At 38.1% G+C, this 22,856-nt stretch overlaps 1 long non-coding RNA gene across 4 annotated transcripts in view; it reads left to right on the top strand.

Moving 5' to 3' along the window:
- The window catches only part of LOC147995966 (uncharacterized), a 145,207-nt gene that overhangs the window by 98,517 nt on the left and 23,834 nt on the right, over positions 1-22,856 (top strand). For 2 of the 4 annotated variants that reach the window (XR_015673746.1, XR_015673747.1), the window contains exons 3-4: positions 12,514-12,697; positions 13,822-13,944. This is a non-coding gene — a long non-coding RNA (uncharacterized LOC147995966). Of the gene's footprint in view, positions 1-12,513; positions 12,698-13,821; positions 14,369-14,470; positions 18,395-22,856 lie in introns of those variants that run through there. The other 2 variants (XR_015673716.1, XR_015673721.1) reach the window with 2 other exon arrangements.

Raw genomic sequence — 22,856 nt, 5'->3', positions numbered from 1 at the left:
GCTTTGCAGTTTTATGAGATCCCATTTGTCGATTCTTGATCTTAGAGCATAAGCCATTGGTGTTTTGTTCAGGAAATTTTTTCCAGTGCCCATGTGTTCCAGATGCTTCCCTAGTTTTTCTTCTATTAGTTTGAGTGTGTCTGGTTTGATGTGGAGGTCCTTGATCCACTTGGACTTAAGCTTTGTACAGGGTGATAAGCATGGATCGATCTGCATTCTTCTACATGTTGCCCTCCAGTTGAACCAGCACCATTTGCTGAAAATGCTATCTTTTTTCCATTGGATGGTTTTGGCTCCTTTGTCAAAAATCAAGTGACCATAGGTGTGTGGGTTCATTTCTGGGTCTTCAATTCTATTCCATTGGTCTATCTGTCTGTCTCTGTACCAATACCATGCAGTTTTTATCACTATTGCTCTGTAATACTGCTTGAGTTCAGGGATAGTGATTCCCCCTGAAGTCCTTTTATTGTTGAGGATAGCTTTAGCTATCCTGGGTTTTTTGTTATTCCAGATGAATTTGCAAATTGTTCTGTCTAACTCTTTGAAGAATTGGATTGGTATTTTCATGGGGATTGCATTGAATCTGTAGATTGCTTTTGGTAAAATGGCCATTTTTACTATATTAATCCTGCCAATCCATGAGCATGGAAGATCTTTCCATCTTCTAAGGTCTTCTTCAATTTCTTTCCTCAGTGTCTTGAAGTTCTTATTGTACAGATCTTTTACTTGCTTGGTTAAAGTCACACCGAGGTACTTTATTTATATTATTTGGGTCTATTATGAAGGGTGTCGTTTCCCTAATTTCTTTCTTGGCTTGTTTCTCTTTTGTATAGAGGAAGGCAACTGATTTATTTGAGTTAATTTTATACCCAGCCACTGTGCTGAAGTTGTTTATCAGCTTTAGTAGTTCTCTGGTGGAACTTTTGGGATCACTTAAATATACTATCATGTCATCTGCAAATAGTGATATTTTGACCTCTTCTTTTCCGATCTGTATCCCTTTGATCTACTTTTGTTGTCTGATTGCTCTGGCTAGAACTTCAAGAACTATATTGAATAAGTAGGGAGAGAGTGGGCAGCCTTGTCTAGTCCCTGATTTTAGTGGGATTGCTTCAAGTTTCTCTCCATTTAGTTTAATGTTAGCAACTGGTTTGCTGTATATGGCTTTTACTATGTTTAGGTATGGGCCTTGAAATCCTATTCTTTCCAGGACTTTTATCATGAAGGGGTGTTGAATTTTGTCAAATGCTTTCTCAGCATCTAATGAAATGATCATGTGGTTCTGTTCTTTCAGTTTGTTTATATAATGGATCACGTTGATGGTTTTCCGTATATTAAACCATCCCTGCATGCCTGGGATGAAGCCTACTTGATCATGGTGGATGATTGTTTTGATGTGCTCTTGGATTCGGTTTGCCAGAATTTTATTGAGTATTTTTGCATCGATATTCATAAGGGAAATTGGTCTGAAGTTCTCTTTCTTTGTTGGGTCTTTGTGTGGTTTAGGTATAAGAGTACTTGTGGCTTCGTAGAAGGAATTCGGTAAGGCTCCATCTGTTTCAATTTTGTGGAATAGTATGGATAATATTGGTATGAGGTCTTCTATGAAGGTTTGATAGAATTCTGCACTAAACCCGTCTGGACCTGGGCTCTTTTTGGTTGGGAGACCTTTAATGACTGCTTCTATTTCCTTAGGAGTTATGGGGTTGTTTAACTGGTTTATCTGTTCCTGATTTAACTTCGATACCTGGTATCTGTCTAGGAAATTGTCCATTTCCTGAAGATTTTCAAATTTTGTTGAATATAGGTTTTTATAGTAAGATCTGATGATTTTTTGAATTTCCTCTGAATCTGTTGTTATGTCTCCCTTTTCATTTCTGATTTTGTTAATTTGGACGCACTCTCTGTGTCCTCTCATTAGTCTGGCTAAGGGTTTATCTATCTTGTTGATTTTCTCAAAGAACCAACTTTTGATTCTGTTGATTCTTTCTATGGTCCTTTTTGTTTCTACTTGGTTGATTTCAGCTCTGAGTTTGATTATTTCCTGCCTTCTACTCCTCCTGGGTGTATTTGCTTCTTTTTGTTCTAGAGCTTTTAGGTGTGCTGTCAAGCTGCTGACATATGCTCTTTCCTGTTTCTTTCTGCAGGCACTCAGCGCTATGAGTTTTCCTCTTAGCACAGCTTTCATTGTGTCCCATAAGTTTGAGTATGTTGTATCTTCATTTTCATTAAATTCTAAAAAGTTTTTAATTTCTTTCTTTATTTCTTCCTTGACCAGGTTATCATTGAGTAGAGCATTGTTCAATTTCCACGTATATGTGGGCATTCTTCCCTTATTGTTATTGAAGACCAGTTTTAGGCCGTGGTGGTCCGATAGCACGCATGGGATTATTTCTATCTTTCTGTACCTGTTGAGGCCCGTTTTTTGACCAATTATATGGTCAATTTTGGAGAAAGTACCATGAGGAGCTGAGAATAAGGTATATCCTTTTGCTTTAGGATAGAATGTTCTATAAATATCCGTTAAGTCCATTTGGCTCATGACTTCTCTTAGCCTGTCGACATCACTGTTTAATTTCTGTTTCCATGATCTGTCCATTGATGAGAGTGGGGTGTTGAAATCTCCCACTATTATTGTGTGAGGTGCAATGTGTGCTTTGAGCTTTAGTAAGGTTTCTTTTACGTATGTAGGTGCCCTTGTATTTGGGGCATAGATATTTAGGATTGAGAGTTCATCTTGGTGGATTTTTCCTTTGATGAATATGAAGTGTCCTTCCTTATCTTTTTTGATGACTTTTAGTTGGAAATTGATTTTATTTGATATTAGAATGGCTACTCCAGCTTGCTTCTTCTGACCATTTGCTTGGAAAGTTGTTTTCCAGCCTTTCACTCTGAGGTAGTGTCTGTCTTTGTCTCTGAGGTGTGTTTCCTGTAGGCAGCAGAATGCAGGGTCCTCGTTGCGTATCCAGTTTGTTAATCTATGTCTTTTTATTGGGGAGTTGAGGCCATTGATATTGAGAGATATTAAGGAATAGTGATTATTGCTTCCCGTTATATTCATATTTGGATGTGAGGTTATGTTTGTGTGCTTTCATTCTCTTTGTTTTGTTGCCAAGACGATTAGTTTCTTGCTTCTTCTAGGGTATAGCTTGCCTCCTTATGTTGGGCTTTACCATTTATTATCCTTTGTAGTGCTGGATTTGTAGAAAGATATTGTGCAAATTTGGTTTTGTCATGGAATATCTTGGTTTCTCCATCAATATTAATTGAGAGTTTTGCTGGATACAGTAACCTGGGCTGGCATTTGTGTTCTCTTAGGGTCTGTATAACATCAGTCCAGGATCTTCTGGCCTTCATAGTTTCTGACGAGAAGTTGGTGTGATTCTGATAGTTCTCCCTTTATATGTTACTTGACCTTTTTCCCTTACTGCTTTTAATATTCTTTCTTTATTTTGTGTGTTTCGTGTTTTGACAATTATGTGACGGGAGGTGTTTCTTTTCTGGTCCAATCCATTTGGAGTTCTGTAGGCTTCTTGTATGTCTATGGGTATCTCTTTTTTAGGTTAGGGAAGTTTTCTTCTATGATTTTGTTGAAGATATTTACTGGTCCTTTGAGCTGGGAGTCTTCACTCTCTTCTATACCTATTATCCTTAGGTTTGATCTTCTCATTGAGTCCTGGATTTCCTGTATGTTTTAGACCAGTAGCTTTTTCCGCTTTACATTATCTTTGACAGTTGAGTCAATGATTTCTATGGAATCTTCTGCTCCTGAGATTCTCTCTTCAATCTCTTGTATTCTGTTGGTGAAGCTTGTATCTACAGCTCCTTGTCTCTTCTTTTGGTTTTCTATATCCAGGGTTGTTTCCATGTGTTCTTTCTTGATTGCTTCTATTTCCATTTTTAATTCCTTCAACTGTTTGATTGTGTTTTCCTGGAATTCTTTCAGGGATTTTTGCGATTCCTCTCTATAGGCTTCTACTTGTTTATTAATGTTTTCCTGTGCTTCCCTAAGTGTGTTCATGTCTTTCTTGAAGTCCTCCAGCATCATGATCAAATATGATTTTGAAACTAGATCTTGCTTTTCTGGTGTGTTTGGATATTCCATGTTTGTTTTGGTGGGAGAATTGGGCTCCGCTGATGGCATGTAGTCTTGGTTTCTGTTGCTTGGGTTCCTGTGCTTGCCTCTCGCCATCAGATTATCTCTAGTGTTACTTTGTTCTGCTATTTCTGACAGTGGCTAGACTGTCCTATAAGCCTGTGTGTCAGGAGTGCTGTAGACCTGTTTTCCTCTCTTTCAGTCAGTTATGGGGACAGAGTGTTCTGCTTTCGGGCGTGTAGTTTTTCCTCTCTACAGGTCTTCAGCTGTTCCTGTGGGCCTGTGTCTTGAGTTCACCAGGCAGCTTTCTTGCAGCAGAAAATTTGGTCTTACCTGTGGTCCCGAGGCTCAGGTTCGCTCGTGGGGTGCTGCCCAGGGGCTCTCTGCAGCGGCAGCAACCAGGAAGACCTGTGCCGCCCCTTCCCGGAGCTTCAGTGCACCAGGGTTCCAGATGGTCTTTGGCTTTTTCCTCTGGCGTCCGAGATGTGTGTGCAGGGAGCAGTCTCTTCTGGTTTCCCAGGCTTGTCTGCCTCTCTGAAGGTTTAGCTCTCCCTCCCACGGGATTTGGGTGCAGAGAACTGTTTATCAGGTCTGTTTCTTTCAGGTTCCGGCGGTGTCTCAGGCAGGTGTCCTGCCGCTCCTGGGCCCTCCCCCACGGGAGCCCAGAGGCCTTATTCAGTTTCCTCTTGGGCCAGGGATGTGGGCAGGGGTGAGCAGTGTTGGTGGTCTCTTCCGCTCTGCAGCCTCAGGAGTGCCCACCTGACCAGGCGGTTGGGTCTCTCTCTCACCGGGTCTGGGAGCAGAGAGCTGCTGCCAGACTTATTTATAATAGCCAGAAGCTGGAAAGAACCCAGATGCCCTTCAACAGAGGAATGGATACAGAAAATGTGGTACATCTACACTATGGAATATTACTCAGCTATCAAAAACAACGACTTTATGAAATTCGTAGGCAAATGGTTGGAAATGGAAAATATCATCCTGAGTGAGCTAACCCAATCACAGAAAGACATACATGGTATGCACTCATTGATAAGTGGCTATTAGCCCAAATGCTTGAATTACCCTAGATGCCTAGAACAAATGAAACTCAAGACGGATGATCAAAATGTGAATGCTTCACTCCTTCTCTAAAAGGGGAACAAGAATACCCTTGGCAGGGAAGAGAGAGGCAAAGATTAAAACAGAGACTGAAGGAACACCCATTCAGAGCCTGCCCCACATGTGGCCCATCCATATACAGCCACCCAATTAGACAAGATGGACGAAGCAAAGAAGTGCAGACCAACAGGAGCCGGATGTAGGTCGCTCCTGAGAGACACAGCCAGAATACAGCAAATACAGAGGCGAATGCCAGCAGCAAACAACTGAACTGAGAATAGGACCCCCGTTAAAGGAATCAGAGAAAGAACTGGAAGAGCTTGAAGGGGCTCGAGACCCCAAAAGTACAACAATGCCAAGCAACCAGAGCTTCCAGGGACTAAGCCACTACCTAAAAGACTATACATGGACTGACCCTGGACTCTGACCTCATAGGTAGCAATGAATATCCTAGTAAGAGCACCAGTGGAAGGGGAAGCCCTGGGTCCTGCTAAGACTGAACCCCCAGTGAACTAGACTGTTGGGGGGAGGGCGGCAATGGGGGGAGGGTTGGGAGGGGAACACCCATAAGGAAGGAGAGGGGGAGGGGGATGTTTGCCCGGAAACCGGGCAAGGGAATAACACTCGAAATGTATATAAGAAATACTTAAGTTAATAAAAAAAAAGAATTAATGTTTTGGCAAATATAGGATATTATTTTTGATAATTATTGTTTACAGCCCCAGTAATTGCACGTTTTTAAATGAATAAATTCGTAGTAGCAGTTCATCCAATCATGTGAGGATTCTTCCCAAAGTTCCTGAATAGACATGAGTAGCATTGTACAGATTGAGCAAGTTATATTTGTATATTATATACAAACATAAATTATATATATATACATGTGTATATGAGTGTGTACAGATATGAATGTAATAAAAATTGATTAAAAGAAAAAAAAGAACTTAACACCTGGGAAATGTGTGAGAAATGTTTCAATGATGTTAGGAATCAAAGGAAGGAAGATACTAATCCACAGGAAAACACATTACCTTGGAGGGCGATTCTCAAGGACAGTAATAAAGCAAAGTCGATATAGAGACGAACTTCAAAAAAAAACCAAGTGACCATAGGTGTGTGGGTTCATTTCTGGGTCTTCAATTCTGTTCCATTGGTCTATCTGTCTGTCTCTGTACCAATACCACGCAGTTTTTATCACTCTTGCTCTGTAATCCTGCTTGAGTTCAGGGATAGTGATTCCCCCTGAAGTCCTTTTATTGTTGAGGATAGTTTTAGCTATCCTGGGTTTTTTGTTATTCCAGATGAATTTGCAAATTGTTCTGTCTAACTCTCTGAAGAATTGGATTGGTATTTTCATGGGGATTGCATTGAATCTGTAGATTGCTTTTGGTAAAATGGCAATTTTTACTATATTAATCCTGCCAATCCATGAGCATGGGAGATCTTTCCATCTTCTGAGGTCTTCTTCAATTTCTTTCCTCAGTGTCTTGAAGTTCTTATTGTACAGATCTTTTACTTGCTTGGTTAAAGTCACACCGAGGTACTTTATATTATTTGGGTCTATTATGAAGGGTGTCGTTTCCCTAATTTCTTTCTCGGTTTGTTTCTCTTTTGTATAGAGGAAGGCTACTGATTTATTTGAGTTAATTTTATACCCAGCCACTTTGCTGAAGTTGTTTATCAGCGTTAGTAGTTCTCTGGTGTAACTTTTGGGATCACTTAAATATATTATCATATCATCTGCATATCGTGATATTTTGACTTCTTCTTTTCCGATCTGTATCCCTTTGCCCTCCTTTTGTTGTCTTATTGCTCTGGCTAGAACTTCAAGAACTATATTGAATAAGTAGGTAGAGAGTGGGCAGCCTTGTCTACTCCGTGATTTTAGTGGGATTGCTTCAAGTTTCTCTCCATTTAGTTTAATGTTAGCAACTGGTTTGCTGTATATGGCTTTTACTATGTTTAGGTATGGGCCTTGAATTCCTATTCTTTCCAGGACTTTTATCATGAAGGGGTGTTGAATTTTGTCAAATGCTTTCTCAGCATCTAATGAAATGATCATGTGGTTTTGTTCTTTCACTTTGTTTATATAATGGATCACGTTGATGGTTTTCCGTATATTAAACCATCCCTGCATGCCTAGGATGAAGCCTACTTGATCATGGTGGATGATTGTTTTGATGTGCTCTTGAATTCGGTTTGCCAGAATTTTATTGAGTATTTTTGCGTCGATATTCATAAGGGAAATTGGTCTGAAGTTCTCTTTCTTTGTTGGGTCTTTGTGTGGTTTAGGTATAAGAGTAATTGTGACTTCATAGAAGGAATTCGGTAGCCTTCCATCCATTTCAATTTTGTGGAATATTTTGGATATTATTGGTATGAGGTCTTCTATGAAGGTCTGATAGAATTCTGCACTGAAACCATCTGTACCTGGTGTCTTTTTGGTTGGAAGACCTTTAATGACAGCTTCTATTTCTTTAGGAGTTATGGGGTTGTTTAAATGCTTTATCTGTTCCTGATTTAACTTTGGTACCTGGTATCTGTCTAGGAAATTGTCAATTTCCTCCAGATTTTCAAGTTTTGTTGAATATAGGCTTTTGTAGTAGTACCTGATGATTTTTTGATTTTCCTCTGATTTTGTAGTTATGTCTCCCTTTTCATTTCTGATTTTGTTAATTTGTACATACTCTGTGTCGTCTCGTTAGTCTGGCTAAGGGTTTATCTATCTTGTTGATTTTCTCAAAGAACCAACTTTTGGTTCTGTTGATTCTTTTTACGGTCCTTTTTGTTTCTACTTGGTTGATTTCAGCTCTGAGTTTGATTATTTCCTGCCTTCTACTCCTCCTCGGTGTATTTGCTTCTTTTTGTTCCAGAGGTTTTAGGTGTCCTGTGAAGTTGCTGATATATGCTCTCTCGTGTTTCTTTCTGCAGGCACTCAGAGGTATGAGTTTTCCTCTTAGCACAGCATTCATTGTGTCCCATAAGTTTGGGTATGTTGTACCTTCATTTTCATTAAATTCTAAGAAGTCTTTAATATTCTCCTTGACCAGGTTATCACTGAGTAGAACATTGTTCAACTTCCATGTATATGTGGGTATTCTTCCCTTATTGTTATTGAAGATCAGCTTTAGCCCGTGGTGGTGTGATAGGACGCTTGGGATTATTTCAATCTTTCTGTATCTATTGAGGCCTGTTCTATGACCAATTATATGGTCAATTTTGGAGAAAGTACCATGAGGTGGTGAGGAGAATGTATATTCTTTTGTTTTCGGATAGAATGTTCTATAAATATCTGTTAAGTCCATTTGGTTCATGACTTCTCTTAATCTGTCTATGTCTCTTTTTAATTTCTCTTTTCATGATCTGTCTATTGATGAGAGTGGGATGTTAAAATCTCCTACTATTATTGTGTGAAGTGCAATGTGTGCTTTGAGCTTTAGGAAGGTTTCTTTTATGTATGTAGTTGCCCTTGTATTTAGAGCATATATATTTAGGATTGAGAGTTCATCTTGGTGGATTTTTCCTTTGATGAATATGAAGTGTCCTTCCTTATCCTTTTTCATGACTTTTGGTTGAAAATCGATTTTATTCGATATTAGAATGGCTACTATAGCTTCCTTCTTCAGACCATTTGCTTGGAAACTTGTTTTCCAGCCTTTCACTCTGAGATAGTGTCTGTCTTTGTTTCTGAGGTGTGTTTCCTGTAGGCAGCACAATGCAGAGTCCTCATTGCATATCCAGTTTATTAATCTGTGTAGTTTTAATGGGAAATTGAGTCCATTGATGTTGAGAGATATTAAGGAATAGTGATTGTTGCTTCCTGTTGTATTCATCTTTGGATGTGAGATTATGTTTGTGTGTTCTTCTCTTTGTTTTGTTGCCAAGACAATTAGTTTCTTGCTTTTTCTACAGTGTAGCTTGCCTCCTTATGTTGGGCTTTACCATTTATTATCTTTTGTAGGACTGGTTTTGTAGGAAGATACTATGTAAATTTGGTTTTGTCATGAAATATCTTGGTTTCTCCATCTATGTTGATAGGTTTGCTGGATACAGTAACCTGGGCTGGCATTTGTGTTCTCTTAGGGTCTGTATGACATCTGTCCAGGATCTTCTGACTTTTATTGTCTCTGGTGAGAAGTCTGGTGTAATTCTGATCGGTCTTCCTTTATATGTTACTTGACCCTTTTCCCTTATTGTTTTTAATATTCTTTCTTTGTTTTGTTCATTTGGTGTTTTGACTATTATGTGACAGGAGGAATTTCTTTTCTGGTCCAATCCATTTGGAGTTCTGTAGGTTTCTTGTACATTTATGGGTTCTTTAGGTTAGGGAAGTTTTCTTCTGTGATTTTGTGGAAGATACTTACTGGTCCTTTGAGCTGGGAGTCTTCACTTTCTTGTATACCTATTATCCTTAGGTTTGATCTTCTCATTGAGTCCTGGATTTCCTGTATGTTTTGGACCAGTAGTTTTTTCTGTTTTACATTATCTTTGACAGTTGTGTCGATGATTTCTATGGGATCTTCTGCTCCTGAAATTCTGTCTTCTATCTCTTGTATTCTGTTGGTGACGCTTGCATCTACGGCTCCTTGTCTCTTCCTTTGGTTTTCTATATCCATGGTTGTCTCCCTTTGTGCTTTCTTTATTGCTTCTATTTCCATTTTTAATTCCTTCACCTGTTTGTTTTTTTCTAGAATTCTTTCAGAGATTTTTGTGATTCCTCTCTATAGGCTTCTACTTGTTTATTTGTTTTCTTGCATTTCTCTAAGGGAGTTTTTTATGTCTTTCTTGAAGTCCTCCGTCATCATGATCAAATGTGATTTAAAATCAAGATCTTGCTTTTCTGGTGTGTTTGAATACTCAGTGTTTGCTTTGGTGGGAGAACTGGGCTCTGATGATGCCATGTAGTCTTGGTTTCTGTTGCTTGGGTTCCTGTGCTTGCCTCTTGCTTGTCTCTCGTGTTACCTTGTTCTGCTATTTCTGATAGTGGCTAGACTGTCCAATAGGCCTGTGGGTCAGTGCTGTAGACCTCTTTTCCTGTTTTCTTTTAGCCAGTTACGGGGACAGACTGTTCTGCTTTTGGGCATGTAGTCTTTCCTGTCTACTGGTCTTCAGCTGTTCCTGTGGTCGTGGGTCCTGAGTCCACCAGGCAGGTCACTTGGAGCAGAAAAGTTGGTCTTACCTGTGGTCCCGGGGCTGAAGTTGCTCCTGGGGGGGCTGCTTTTGAGCTCTCCGTGAGGGTGTCAACCAGAAAGGCCTGTCATGCCTTTTTCTGGGTCCCTGTGCACAGAGGTCCCAGATGGCATTAGGTGTTTTCCTCTGGAGTCAGAAATGTGGGCAGAGTGTAGTCTCTTCTGGCTTCCCAGATTTGTCTTCCCCTCCAAAGGTTTAGCTCCCATGCTCAAGGGATTTGAGTACAGGGATCCTTCCAGCTTTTATCTCTGTTTGGAGCAAGCTTAGGGCTCTGGCTTCCCCCGACCCACTCCTGCAACATCCAGAGAAAGCTTGATTCCTAGGAGCTCTGACAGAACAGGACTTCAGGAGCTTGGTCACACCAGGAATTCAGTATCTCAGAGGCAGCCCTGACATACTCAGGATCCCAGGATCCCAGGATTACAAAAACACCTGGACTCTGAGGAGTTCTGACAGGTCAGGATCACAGGATCCAGAGAGAGACAGCTAGGGCAGTAGGCAGTGAAGATAACCAGATGGTAAGAGGCAAGCACAAGAACATAAGCAACAGAAACCAAGGCTACTTGGAAGCATCAGAACCCAGTTATCCCACTACAGCAAGTCCTGGATACCCCATCATACCAGAAAAGCAAGATTTGGGGTTAAAATCATATCTGATGGTGATGATAAAGGCTTTAAGAAGGACATGAATCACTCCTTTAAAGAAATGCAGGATAGCGCAACCAAACAGGTAAAGGAATTGAACAAAACCATACAGGATCTAAAAATTGAAATAGAAACAATAAAGAAATCACAAAAGATGACAATTTTGGAGATAGAAAACCTAGGAAAGAGGTCAGGAATTATAGATGCAAGCATCACCAACAGAATACAAGAGATTGAAGAGGGAATCTCAGGTGCAGAAGATACCATAGAAAACGTTGACACAACAGTCAAAGAAAATGCAAAAAGCAAAAAGCTACATGCCTAAAACATCCATGAAATCCAGAACACAATGAGAAGATCAAACCTAAGGATAATAGGTATAGAAGAGAGCAAAGATTCCCAACTTAAAAGGCCAGTAGATATCTTCCACAAATTATAGAAGAAAAATTTCCTAAGTTAAAGAAAAAGATGCCCATAAATATACAATTTCTGTTCTCTTAGGGCCTGTATGACATTAGTCCAGGATTTTCTAGCTTCATAGTTACTGTTGAGAAGTTTGGTGCAATTCTGATGGGTCTGCCTTTATATGTTACTTGACCTTTTCCCCTTACTGCTTTTAATATTCTTTCTTTTTTTTTTTTTAGTACATTTGGTCTTTTGACTATTATGTTATGGAAAAATTTCTTTTCTGGTCCAATATGTTTGGAGTTCTGTAGGCTTCTCGTATGTTTATGGACATCTCTTTCTTTAGGTTAGGGTAGTTTTCTTCTATAATTTTGTTGAAGATATTTACTGACCCTTTAAGTTAGGAATCTTTGCTCTCTTCTATACCTATTATCCTTAAGTTTGATCTCCTCATTGTGTCCTGGATTTCATGAGTGTTTTGCATTAGGATCTTTTTGTGTTTTTTTGTTTTCTTTGAGTGTTGTGTCAATGTTTTCTGTGGTAACTTCTGCCTCTGAGATTTTCCCTTCTATCTCTTGTATCCTGTTTTTGATGCTTGTGACTATGACTCCTAATCTATTTCCTTGGCTTTCTATTTCTAGGGTTGTCTCCCTTTGTGCTTTCTTTATTGTTTCTATTTCCATTTTTAGATTATGGTTGGTTTTGTTTAATTTCTTCATCTGTTCGGTTGTGTTTTTCTATAATTCTTTAAGGGAATTTTTGTTTGTTTGTTTCCACTTTAAGGGCTTCTACCTGTTTACCTGTGTTGTCCTGTGTTTTTTAAGGGAGCTATTTATGTCCTACATAAAGTCCTCTAACATCATTAAGAGATGTGATCTAAATCAGAATCATGCTTTTCCATTGTGTTGGGGTATCCAGGACTTGTTGTGGTGGGAGAACTGAGTTCTAAATGTACCAAGTCGGCTTGGTTTCTGTTGCTTAGGTTCTTGTACTTGCCTCTCACCATCTGGTTATCTCTGTAGTTAGTTGGTCTTGCTGTCTCTGACAGTAGCTTGACCCTCCTCTCTGTGTTTCAGCACTCCTGGAAGACCATCTCTCTCCCTGTGGGATCTGGGTACCAAGAGCTGTGGCACAGGGTCAGCTCCAGATGCAGATGGAAACTGGAAGGATTCAGTCCCAGACTGCTCTTCAGCTCCTGGGTCCTGAGGACTCCAAGTGGGTCCGTCAGAACACAAGTGGTAGTTTTATCTGTGCTCTCAGGTGTGTCAGCACTCCTGGGAGACCAGCTCTTTCCCAACAGCATCCAGGCACAGAGAGCTGTAGCACAGGGACAGCTCAGTGTGCAGATGGAAATCAGAAGATAGATATTCTGTTAACTAAGTGACCTACTTAAGTTACTTTTTCTAATGTCTAATTCCAAAGGGAAACTAAAATATTAATGTATTTTACATACATTTTTGTATAAAAATATTTTTGTATTGGTGTTGGCTTTAATACAATGTAATGAGCTTCTCCAAAAGCACCAGATAAAGCAGAAGTTAGTATCATTACGTAAATCTATAACTAACTTAAAGGTTCCAAACACATGAACCTTTCATGACTTGCTTGCTTTCTTATTAAGATAGTCTCATGCAACTATGAATATGAAAGGATCCTTTAATTATGTTTTTAACTTTATATAAGAGTATTGTATTATACATCTTCTCTAACTCTTATACTCTCCTTTGTTGTGCCTTTTTGAGAAATGACTAATGCAGTCAAAATTTGCAAGTTTCTAGCTGTACTGACACTATTTCTTCACGAATGGTTATTTCACTCTAAAATCAACAACCACTTGCAACATAATGTCAATATGACACCCAGAGAAAAATGAAGACAGTAAATAAGAAATTTGTTGAAAATGCCAATGGTTTACCCAATCTTTTTTTAAAAATAAATTTCATGTGCATGGTATTTCATCTCTATGTTTGTCTGTACAATCTGGTGATGGTGGGGGTGAGAAAAAAAGCACAGGATAAACTAGTAGTGGAGATGTAGTTAGTACTGAGTTGACATGTGGGTGCTAGGAATCGACATGGGCAGACAGTACTCTTAACCGCTGAGTTGTCTCCCCAACTCCAGATTTACAAAATTGTTATTGTAGCAGTTAACTTTAATGTCCTTCCATAACAACAAAATGTCATAGGGATTTTGAAACTGGTATCAAAACACTTATCTTATGAGCAATGGAACCCCAACTGAGGCAGCTAAAGTAACAAAGAGGACTTACAGGTTCAATAGATTTCCAACTAATATAAGGAAAACTTCAAGGAATGGAATGCTTCACTGACTTGAAGATATTGAAATAAAGTTGATTTTATTTTCTTGATCTCTGTTCTTTGTAGTCTACATCATCATCATCATCATCATCACCATCATCATCTTCTTCTTCATCTAAATGACACCGGTGGTCCTACCAAAGGAGAGTGAGAAGAGACAGCTAGAGTCAAATATCATGGCACACACATGCAATGCCACCAGTTTGGGGATAAGATCAAGGCCTCAGCAGCCTGTGCTAAACAAGACAGAAAAAGAAGAAAAAAAAAAGAATGATAGAAGAGGGCTAGGAAAACAAAGGAACGGAAGACAGGAAGAAGTGGAGGGAGGGATGGAAAGAGGGAGGGATGGAGGGAGGAGGGGAGAGAGGGAGGGAGGGAGAGAGTGAGGGAGGGAAAGAGGTAGAAGAAAAACAGATAGTCTTAGGAAGTCATCTTTAAAACCTGTGGAAATATATTTGTTAATATTTTTCCCTATAACCAGGCCATGGTGGCACAGCCTCTGGCATGTGGATCTCTGGGTTTGAGACCAGCCTGGGCTACATAGTGAGTTCCAGGACAGCTCTCTTTCAAATTACACAACTCTGAAACTTTTCTTTAAAAAACATTCTCGGGGGCTGGGGATTTAGCTCAGTGGTAGAGCGCTTACCTAGGAAGCGCAAGGCCCTGGGTTCGGTCCCCAGCTCCGAAAAAAAGAACCAAAAAAAAACATTCTCAGTGATATATCAAAGTCACTTCTTCAGTTATAATGTATTTACCATCCCAATGCAAGATGTTAACCATAGGAAAACAGGCAGGAGGAAGAAACATGGGCATGTTTCTATAAACCTTAAATAGCTCTTAAATAGAAAGTCCACCTTTTGAGGTGTATTTAATTTTATGTATATAAATGAAGTCTGTTGTCTTAGGTCTAATCAGAATCTTCGGGCAACTGAGGTTTTCTTTAGAGTAGCATTCCAGAAATGAGTTTTCCATAATATCATCTAAAGCATGAATTTCTAAATTTATTCCTAGGTGATTTCTTCATCCTTCCTTTAACAGCAATTATGGTATTGTTATATGAACTCCATGGCATTCCACATTGACGAGGCTTCTACCACACTTCCATGCAGGATAAAGTATATTTATTACCTCTTCATTTCCACGTCAATATTATTCAATTTTGCTTTTCATGAACTTGGACAAATGCATGTAATATAATAAGGGTTGTGTTGAATTATGTATCTTCTGACATGTTCTGACTGTAATTGGTCAAAAATTAAAGACATGAGGAGAATGGAAAAAGAATGAGGGCTACATCCAAAATGTTGATAAGCAATTCTCTATCACTGTTGTATTTGTTTTGGCTTTGCATACAAAAAGAACGTGGGTCTTATGTTTATTTTCACTTGTAATATTTTTTATTAAGTAGGAGAATATCAATATCCTGCGGTATAAATAGCCCTAGCTGAGTGCAAACAAAGGCTTCTGGATGCTGTGTAGTGCAGAGCCGATACAGTTATACATTTCACTTCTAACAAAAGACATCAGGGCTAACAAAATTGTTTAATTTGCTTAGGCAGGATGAACCTTGGGCCTCTGCGAATTATTTCATGAGCTTTATGTTGAATAATGCTCTAGAGAGATACTTTTTTTCTCCATTTATGCCAGAGTAGGAGTTAGTGTCTAGTTTATTTCAAGTGCATAATATATGTGAAAATGTGCTCACAAATTAGAGGAATTATTGTAGCACAAGTCTGCCTTAAGACATACAGGCTCTCAAGTTAAACAGGAATTACATTCTTTAGCTAACAGATTTATGGAATGTAATGAAATTTTGCTACCGCGTCATAAGAATAGACTGTGTAGTCTATTTCCATGAAGAATCAGAAAACAAAAGTAGGAGACAGTGTTGAGGAAGAGCAGTGAAGGAGTTAGAAGTCCTGCCTGGCCCAGAGCAATGTATCTTCTCTGAACCTTCGGCTTCTTTGTCTATCAAGTAGTGATTCAAGGCTCTATGATTACTAGGATGAAATTGTAAAATAGACATGAATATGTTTATGTTTCTTAGTTCTAACTACATTAACTTAAAATAAGGTAAGGGCTATCCTAACTAGACACATATAATAGACTGAAGTGGATATTCTAGGATATAGAATGTGTGTGGGTGAAGAAAGTTTTTGTTCAAATCTTTCTGAACCCAGACAAATGTTCTAGGAATTGTCATAAAGACAATTGTCATAAATATTGCCTGAGTAAACAAGAAGTACAGAGCCACCAGTTCCAAAATTATAGAAATTACAGAAATTACTAGCTACCTGGACCGTTACCCAAGATTCCTCTGTTGGAAGGGCATCCAATCTTTAGCCAACAGGCCCAAAATATCTGATAGACCTTTCTGTGAAGCAGGAATTTTGAAGGATTGGCCTTTCTTATCTCAGAAAAGTTGGTCAGCTGACTTTCAAGTGCCCCACTTGTCCAGAATTTGGACAGCATACTGTCAGCAGATGAGGTAACGTCAGTTTTTTGCCCAGTTTCCAACAAACAGAGTTTCTTTAGGACCCATCATCTTTCTTTCAAGTACATTAGTGGTACTGCCAGGAATTCATAGGTCTCTCTATCACAAAAGCCTTTTATTTTTAACACATCTTAAATGCCATATTCTTCAGATCTCTGAAGTGTTTGAGGACCACCTGTCTATCTAAACTATATCTAAATAGACAAACATTGCTCATTTCTAGCTATTTAGTTTAACTGTGAAAACATCTACAGGATGTTAGATAAGGCTTTCCCCCCTGTAATTAACTAAACTAGTACCTAACATAAATACAAGTGAGATTATTTATGGATGACTAGCTACTACCTTGCTTTCCTTAATTATTTCAATCATTCTACATCAACAGATTTCAAGGACTAGAACTTTATACCAAATATTTAAATGATTTGCATTCAAGGTACATGTACATGTGTCATAAACAAGAGTTGAAACAATATGTTATACCAAACTTAAATTTCTATCAATATACAATAACCCATACTAATGTGAAATATTTGAGACTTAGTCTAGAAGGAGATATAATAATCCATTCTTTTATCTTTTCATTCCTTGCTATGCCATCTGCAAATTATATCTGACTGTTAGTTATATGGGCATTTCCTAGCTATTTTCACCAATACAAACATAAAGATTCTACGGGCTTTATATTTATAATTGTCAGCATTATGCTAAACATCTATCAATCCAAATTATTAATGCTTGTTTGGAAGAAATGTGATATTGGTTTTGGTTTTTAGTAATCGCTTTATTTTTCAATGCTGGGAACCAAATCCAGGGCCTTGTGTGTTCTCCACACGCTCTATACTACTGAGCCATATTACCAGCTGAGACGGTCACTTCTTGCAGGCAGCAGGCAGGCAGGCCATTGTGGAGTCTGGGTTGAGAGATTAGAATGGAGGTATACGTTTGAGAAAATTTAGAGGTTTTCCTCTAAGAAGAACTTGCTGGAGTGATTTTTAATTCCAAAATGAGCAATCAACTAAGACTCTGGATTAGCAGCAGATATACTTAGCATAATCGGTTGTCAGAATGACTATAAACATTGTGACCAAGTATTAAGTGGCCATATAGCAACCTCTCTGATTTAGAACCATTTACGTAATTCTGCCCTTTGACTTTCTGGATATAAATACGATGATGTCTTCTCTCAAGGCAAACCATGTGTCCCTCTCTTACCTGAGCATTGCTTTAACTGTTTCCTCAGCACAGGTCCTTTTTTTCCTCTAGTCACCCTCTTTGGTAGATTGATAGATTTTCCACATTGCCTAGATTTTCCTTTAAAATAATATTGCTACATCTTACCAGGCAACACTTACCTTTGTATTTGACAACTTCATCTTGATCCAAGTGAATGTTGCTTTCTAAACTTTTGCATTAGCCTCTGACAGCTTACTACTCCTAGGATCAATTGTGTCAATTTCTCATGCTTCTTGAATTCGCCATGTTTATTCTACTTTATGGCTGTTTTCTTGTCTCAAATACCCCTTTATTTCTTTAATAGCTTCATTTTAGATGTTGATAAGATTAAACTTCCTCCGATCTCTGAGCACCAGGAAAATAACTACAATTAATAATTTCCTACCTAGCCCAGCATCATTTTGCATTTCTGAAAAAGGTTTATTGCCAAGAACCATTGCTTAGGACTTAGATAAGACTCGTTGAGACTTCCTCTAGTTCCTTATAACATGATCAGATGCATGCTGCAATTTACAGTTTTGTTTTTATAATACATATTTAACTGAATCTTTGTGCCTATTGACCAATATAGGCAAACTGCAGAACACTATCAAATTTTAACCACACTTGTCTCAATTCCTGGAGCCCTTTGAATTTTACCCAACCTTTGGATGTTGAACTCACAATGCTCTGTAATTCACATCCTTCCCTGATAAACAGAAGATTAGTCATATACTCATGGCATGAGCTAATTTCAGTCTCCCAAATCCAACTACTTCCAGTCACTCCCTCACTCCTACTTTCTGTATGACCTTTCGGATATTTCCAAACTTATATAGTTGGGTTGTTTACATCTTACTATAGTATCATTCGAAAATTTCAAAAAACAAAAACAAACGAAACTCTTGTGAATAAAATTTCTCTTTGATCAATTACAGATTTATTTTCCTTTTTCAATATCATTATCCAACAGGCTTTCCAATTGTCAGCCCTATGATGGGACCAGAGCTTCCCCTAATGTCATTATTCCCTCCAACATACCTAAAATAGGGCTAGATTCTCTACAGAGAGACTCTAATGCCTGTGGCTATCCTGGTCAGAAGACTAATCACACTGAGGAGTAAGTCTATGCTCTTGCCTCAAATTTTCACTCAAACTGAAGTTTCAGAGGGCAGGCTCTAAATTCTCTTTGCCTTATAATTTTGGTTGCCAATGGACTTCTAAGAGATCCATAGGTTCAATTAAAGTTTAATAAATAAAAGAAAAAAAATCACTACTACTTAATTATTCAAGTAGCAGTGTAAAAATAAACTTATTTAAGAATAATTCTATTTTCCCCTTTTGTATGCTTTAGTGGCTCCAGGATCCAATCCAGAACCTCATTGAGAAGGTCAGTTAGATAAATGTTCTACAATTGAGCTGTAGGTTTTAGATAAGTGTTCTACAATTGAGCTGTAGGTTTTAGATAAGTGTTCTACAATTGAGCTGTAGGTTTTAGATAAGTGTTCTACAATTTGAGGAACAAATTATGACCAGGAACATCCATGACAGAATGAAAAGGAGAAGAGGTGAAGAGGAGAGGTCACATGAAGATATTTCAGTCCTACTGCATAGACATGACATTTGAGACCAGAAGGGAACAATTTTGATTAGACAGAGGTCTGCCAGTAAGCACTCTCACTCTCCTATGTACCTTATAAAACTATGTGGGAAAGCAATCTTGATTATTGCTGTAGAAGCCATCAGTTCTAGAAAAATATTCCAGCAGAAAAATAGTTCCCCTCTGCCTCTGGCTCAAAATAGTGGCTTATACACTTCTGGAAAGAAAAAGAATACCAGATTCAATTTATCAAACACATAAAATGTTAACTGTGTCATTTTACTGAACCTTTATGACATACATCAGCGGAATGTGATTTATACTGCATAAGAAATGCAGCTATCTTTTTCCCACTCTAGTTGAGAAGCCAGCCTAGCCTTAGCAAAAAATGTCCATATAGATAATACATGCAAGAGATTGGTTCCTATGTTCATGAAGAGTTTTCAGCCTGAATCAGAACATCTCTGCTTCAAGTCCACTTTTGTTTACTTGTTATCCTCAGGGTACTCTGGTTCTGTCTCGAGTTTTGTCTATCCTCCCCAGTCCATTTCAATTACTAACATCCTTACCTAAATATCTTTGACTTTCTGATATGCAATCCCTTTCATGTAGGATCTACCTTGATGCTTTGTGGCTTGGTGGAAAATTCAAACTTGTGCTTTCTGAGCTCTAAGACACTATTCACAAGTGTCTCAGTACCACTGCACTTCCTCTCTATAGATCTTCTTGGCTCTGGCAATGTTTTGACTCCAGCCCACTCTATCACAAGACAGCTGGTTCCACTCCTATGAAGCATATGTCAACAGAGTCACCGTGGCTCTTTGTTGGCGCTTTGTCTTACACTTTTGCAAGCTTTACTCCACAATCCATGAAAACACTCTTAGTTCAGAAAAACAACTACCTTCTCCAACATACTATCATTAACTCAAAATTTAATCAAAGGAATACATGCATCTATAATCATGTGCTGCTTAATAATGGAGATACGTGGGTTTAGACCATTTAATTGTTCTTTGAACACACATGGAGCTGAACAGAATAGCTTACTGCTCCAGGCCAGAAACCCTTATGTGCTGATATCCAGAGGCAACTGCAAAAGTGCTAGCACTTTTTTTTGTGGTGTAAAAATAAATTATAGTACAATTGCATCAGGTATGTAGTATAAATGGAAGTTTCAGGATTGAAGTTTCTGATTTTGATGAGTACGTGAACACAGAAAACCTAGAATATGGCTATAGGCTAGTACACTCTCTATAAGTACTATGCATTTAGACCACACTACATGTACTGATGTTACTTTTTATTTGGTTTATTTTCAGGCAGGATCTTATTGTTCATCTCAGGCTAACTTCAAATGCATGATCCCCCTGCTTATCTTTTCCAAGTGCTGGGATAACATGTATTTATCACTATAACTGACTTTTTAAAAATTCAATTCTTTAATAATAAGTTAACACCACTGCTCATAAAAATTATTTTAAATGTCAACATTACCTCCTACACCACAAAGCCAAAAGAAGAAAAAGAGATTAAGAAGACCACAATATACTAATAAATGGAAGAAATCTATCTTGACGATAAACAATTCTAAGTACATATCCATTGCTCACTAGTTCATCAGTTTAGTAAGACAAGAATTACTTAAGATAAAAGGACAACCAGGAGAGCCAGAGATTTTGGAGGCCAGGATAGATGGATTGTAAACTCAAGACCAGGCTACATAATGAGTTCCAGGACAGCCTGAGATAGGAATACTTACCATTAAAGACAAAAGATAAAAAGATAAATAGATTAGGACACAATAATAGTGTGGGATTTCAAAACCCCAACTTCAATTCTAGTCACCCAGGGCCAATCAGAGTAAAAACACATCATAGAGGAAATAACAAATCTAAAGACTGCCACATTCAACAACTGATTACGTTGTATTGCATAAAACAAATGGTTTTTTTCCAGAAGCTCATAGAATTTTCTTCAAAATATACAAAATTTTAGTTCTTAAAAATTTTAAATATATATCTTACATTTTATCAGACCATAAAATATAGTATAGAAACTTTGAGAGCTCCTGGGGCTTAAACAATAAGTTTTTGCATGATAAGCAGGTCACTAAAACAATGAAGGTAAGATTCTAAAATTTCTAGAATAAATGTATACAAATCAGTATATGAAACTTAGTAATATATCCAACTTAAATCAATGCATGTACATAAATGGAGTCAACATCAAGCTCACAAGACAGTAGGTGTAGAAAATCCTTTGACAATATTCAACGTCTTTTCATGGTAAAGCTAGAAGAGACTAGAACAAGGCTGTGGTTGAGGCTCAGTGATAGAGCATTGAGCATGCAGCATCTCTAGGTTCAATCTGAAATTCAGTCACAAGAAAAAGGAAAGAAAGAGAGGAAGGAAAGGACAGATGGAGAAAAGGAGGGAAGAAGGAAGGTAGACAGGAAGGAAACTAGGAACAAAAGACCATAACTTAGTATTTTAAAAGGCCTCTATACTTAATGTGAAACCATTGAGAAAATTCCTCTAAAATTAGAAATGAAATAAGAATATTCACCTTCTCTCTTCAAATATAATGCAGTGTTTAGAAGCCGAGCAAGAATAATATGATATGAAAAAGAAATAAAAGGATTTCAAATAGAAAATGAAATGAAATTATCCCTAATTGCAGATGATATGGCCTTAGACTTGGGTAAAAGCAAAACAAAGCAACAGTTAAAATTCACCAGATAGTTCTTAGAGCTGATAACCTGCTACTTCCAATAAAGTAGCAGTACACAAATTCAGCATACAATTTAGCCTTTCAGTATACAAATAACAAACTTGCTTAAAAACCAAACCCAGAATACAAACCTAGTCAAGAAAGCAGGCAAACAAAAAAGAAAGGAAGAAAGGAAGGAAGGAAGGAAGGAAGGAAGGGAGGAAGGAAGGAAGGGAGAGAGGGAGGAAAGAAGGAGAAGGGAGGAAGGGAGAAAGGGAGGAGAGAGGAAGGAAAGAGGGAGGAATAGATGAAAGAAGAAAAGAAAGGAAAACCAAAGGCCATTTACAGACTCATCAAAATTACAATGGATTTTATTTTTAGCAAAAAAACAAACAAAAACCCTAAATTTCATATGGAACACTAAATGTTCTTCCTGCAGGCAAAATCCTGAAGTCCTGAATCATAGGAGCAGTGCTGGTATCACAATTTCTATCTCCAACTATACTATAGAGCCATTGTAACAAAATTGGTTTGGTATTGCCACAAGGTCATATATATATGGACAGTAAAAGAGAGCATGTAAGCTGGACAGATGGCTAAACAGCTGAGAGTATTTCCTGATTTTCCAGTGGACCCACATTCTTTCCAAGTATGACAACTGTTTATAACTCCAAGGTATTCAAAGTTTTTTTCTGCCCTTTGCTAGCATGTATGTACATGTAGCATATATTCTCTCTCTCTCTCTCTCTCTCTCTCTCACACACACACACACACACACATACACACCAAAATTACAAAAAAAATAAAAATATAAAAACAAAAATAATCTCCAAACTCATGCAACTAGAGCTATCTGATTCTTGATAAAGTGCCCAAAAATGCATAGTGGATGGTGAGGGAACGCTTTAATAAGTGCTTCTGAAAAAGAAGCAGGATATCTTGAAGAAGACAGAAACTAGATTCTCGAGTCTTACCTTGTACAGAGATTAGCTCAAATTAGACCCAAGGCCCTAAAGTATAACCTGAAACTATGAAAATGGCTGGATAAAGACAGAGGGAACATTTTACATACTGAGCATATGC

The sequence above is a fragment of the Rattus norvegicus genome, chromosome 2, assembly GCF_021556685.1.
Source record: "Rattus norvegicus strain SHRSP/BbbUtx chromosome 2, alternate assembly SHRSP_T2T, whole genome shotgun sequence".
Taxonomy (NCBI): domain Eukaryota; kingdom Metazoa; phylum Chordata; class Mammalia; order Rodentia; family Muridae; genus Rattus; species Rattus norvegicus.
This window is presented reverse-complemented; position numbering and strand designations above follow the sequence as displayed.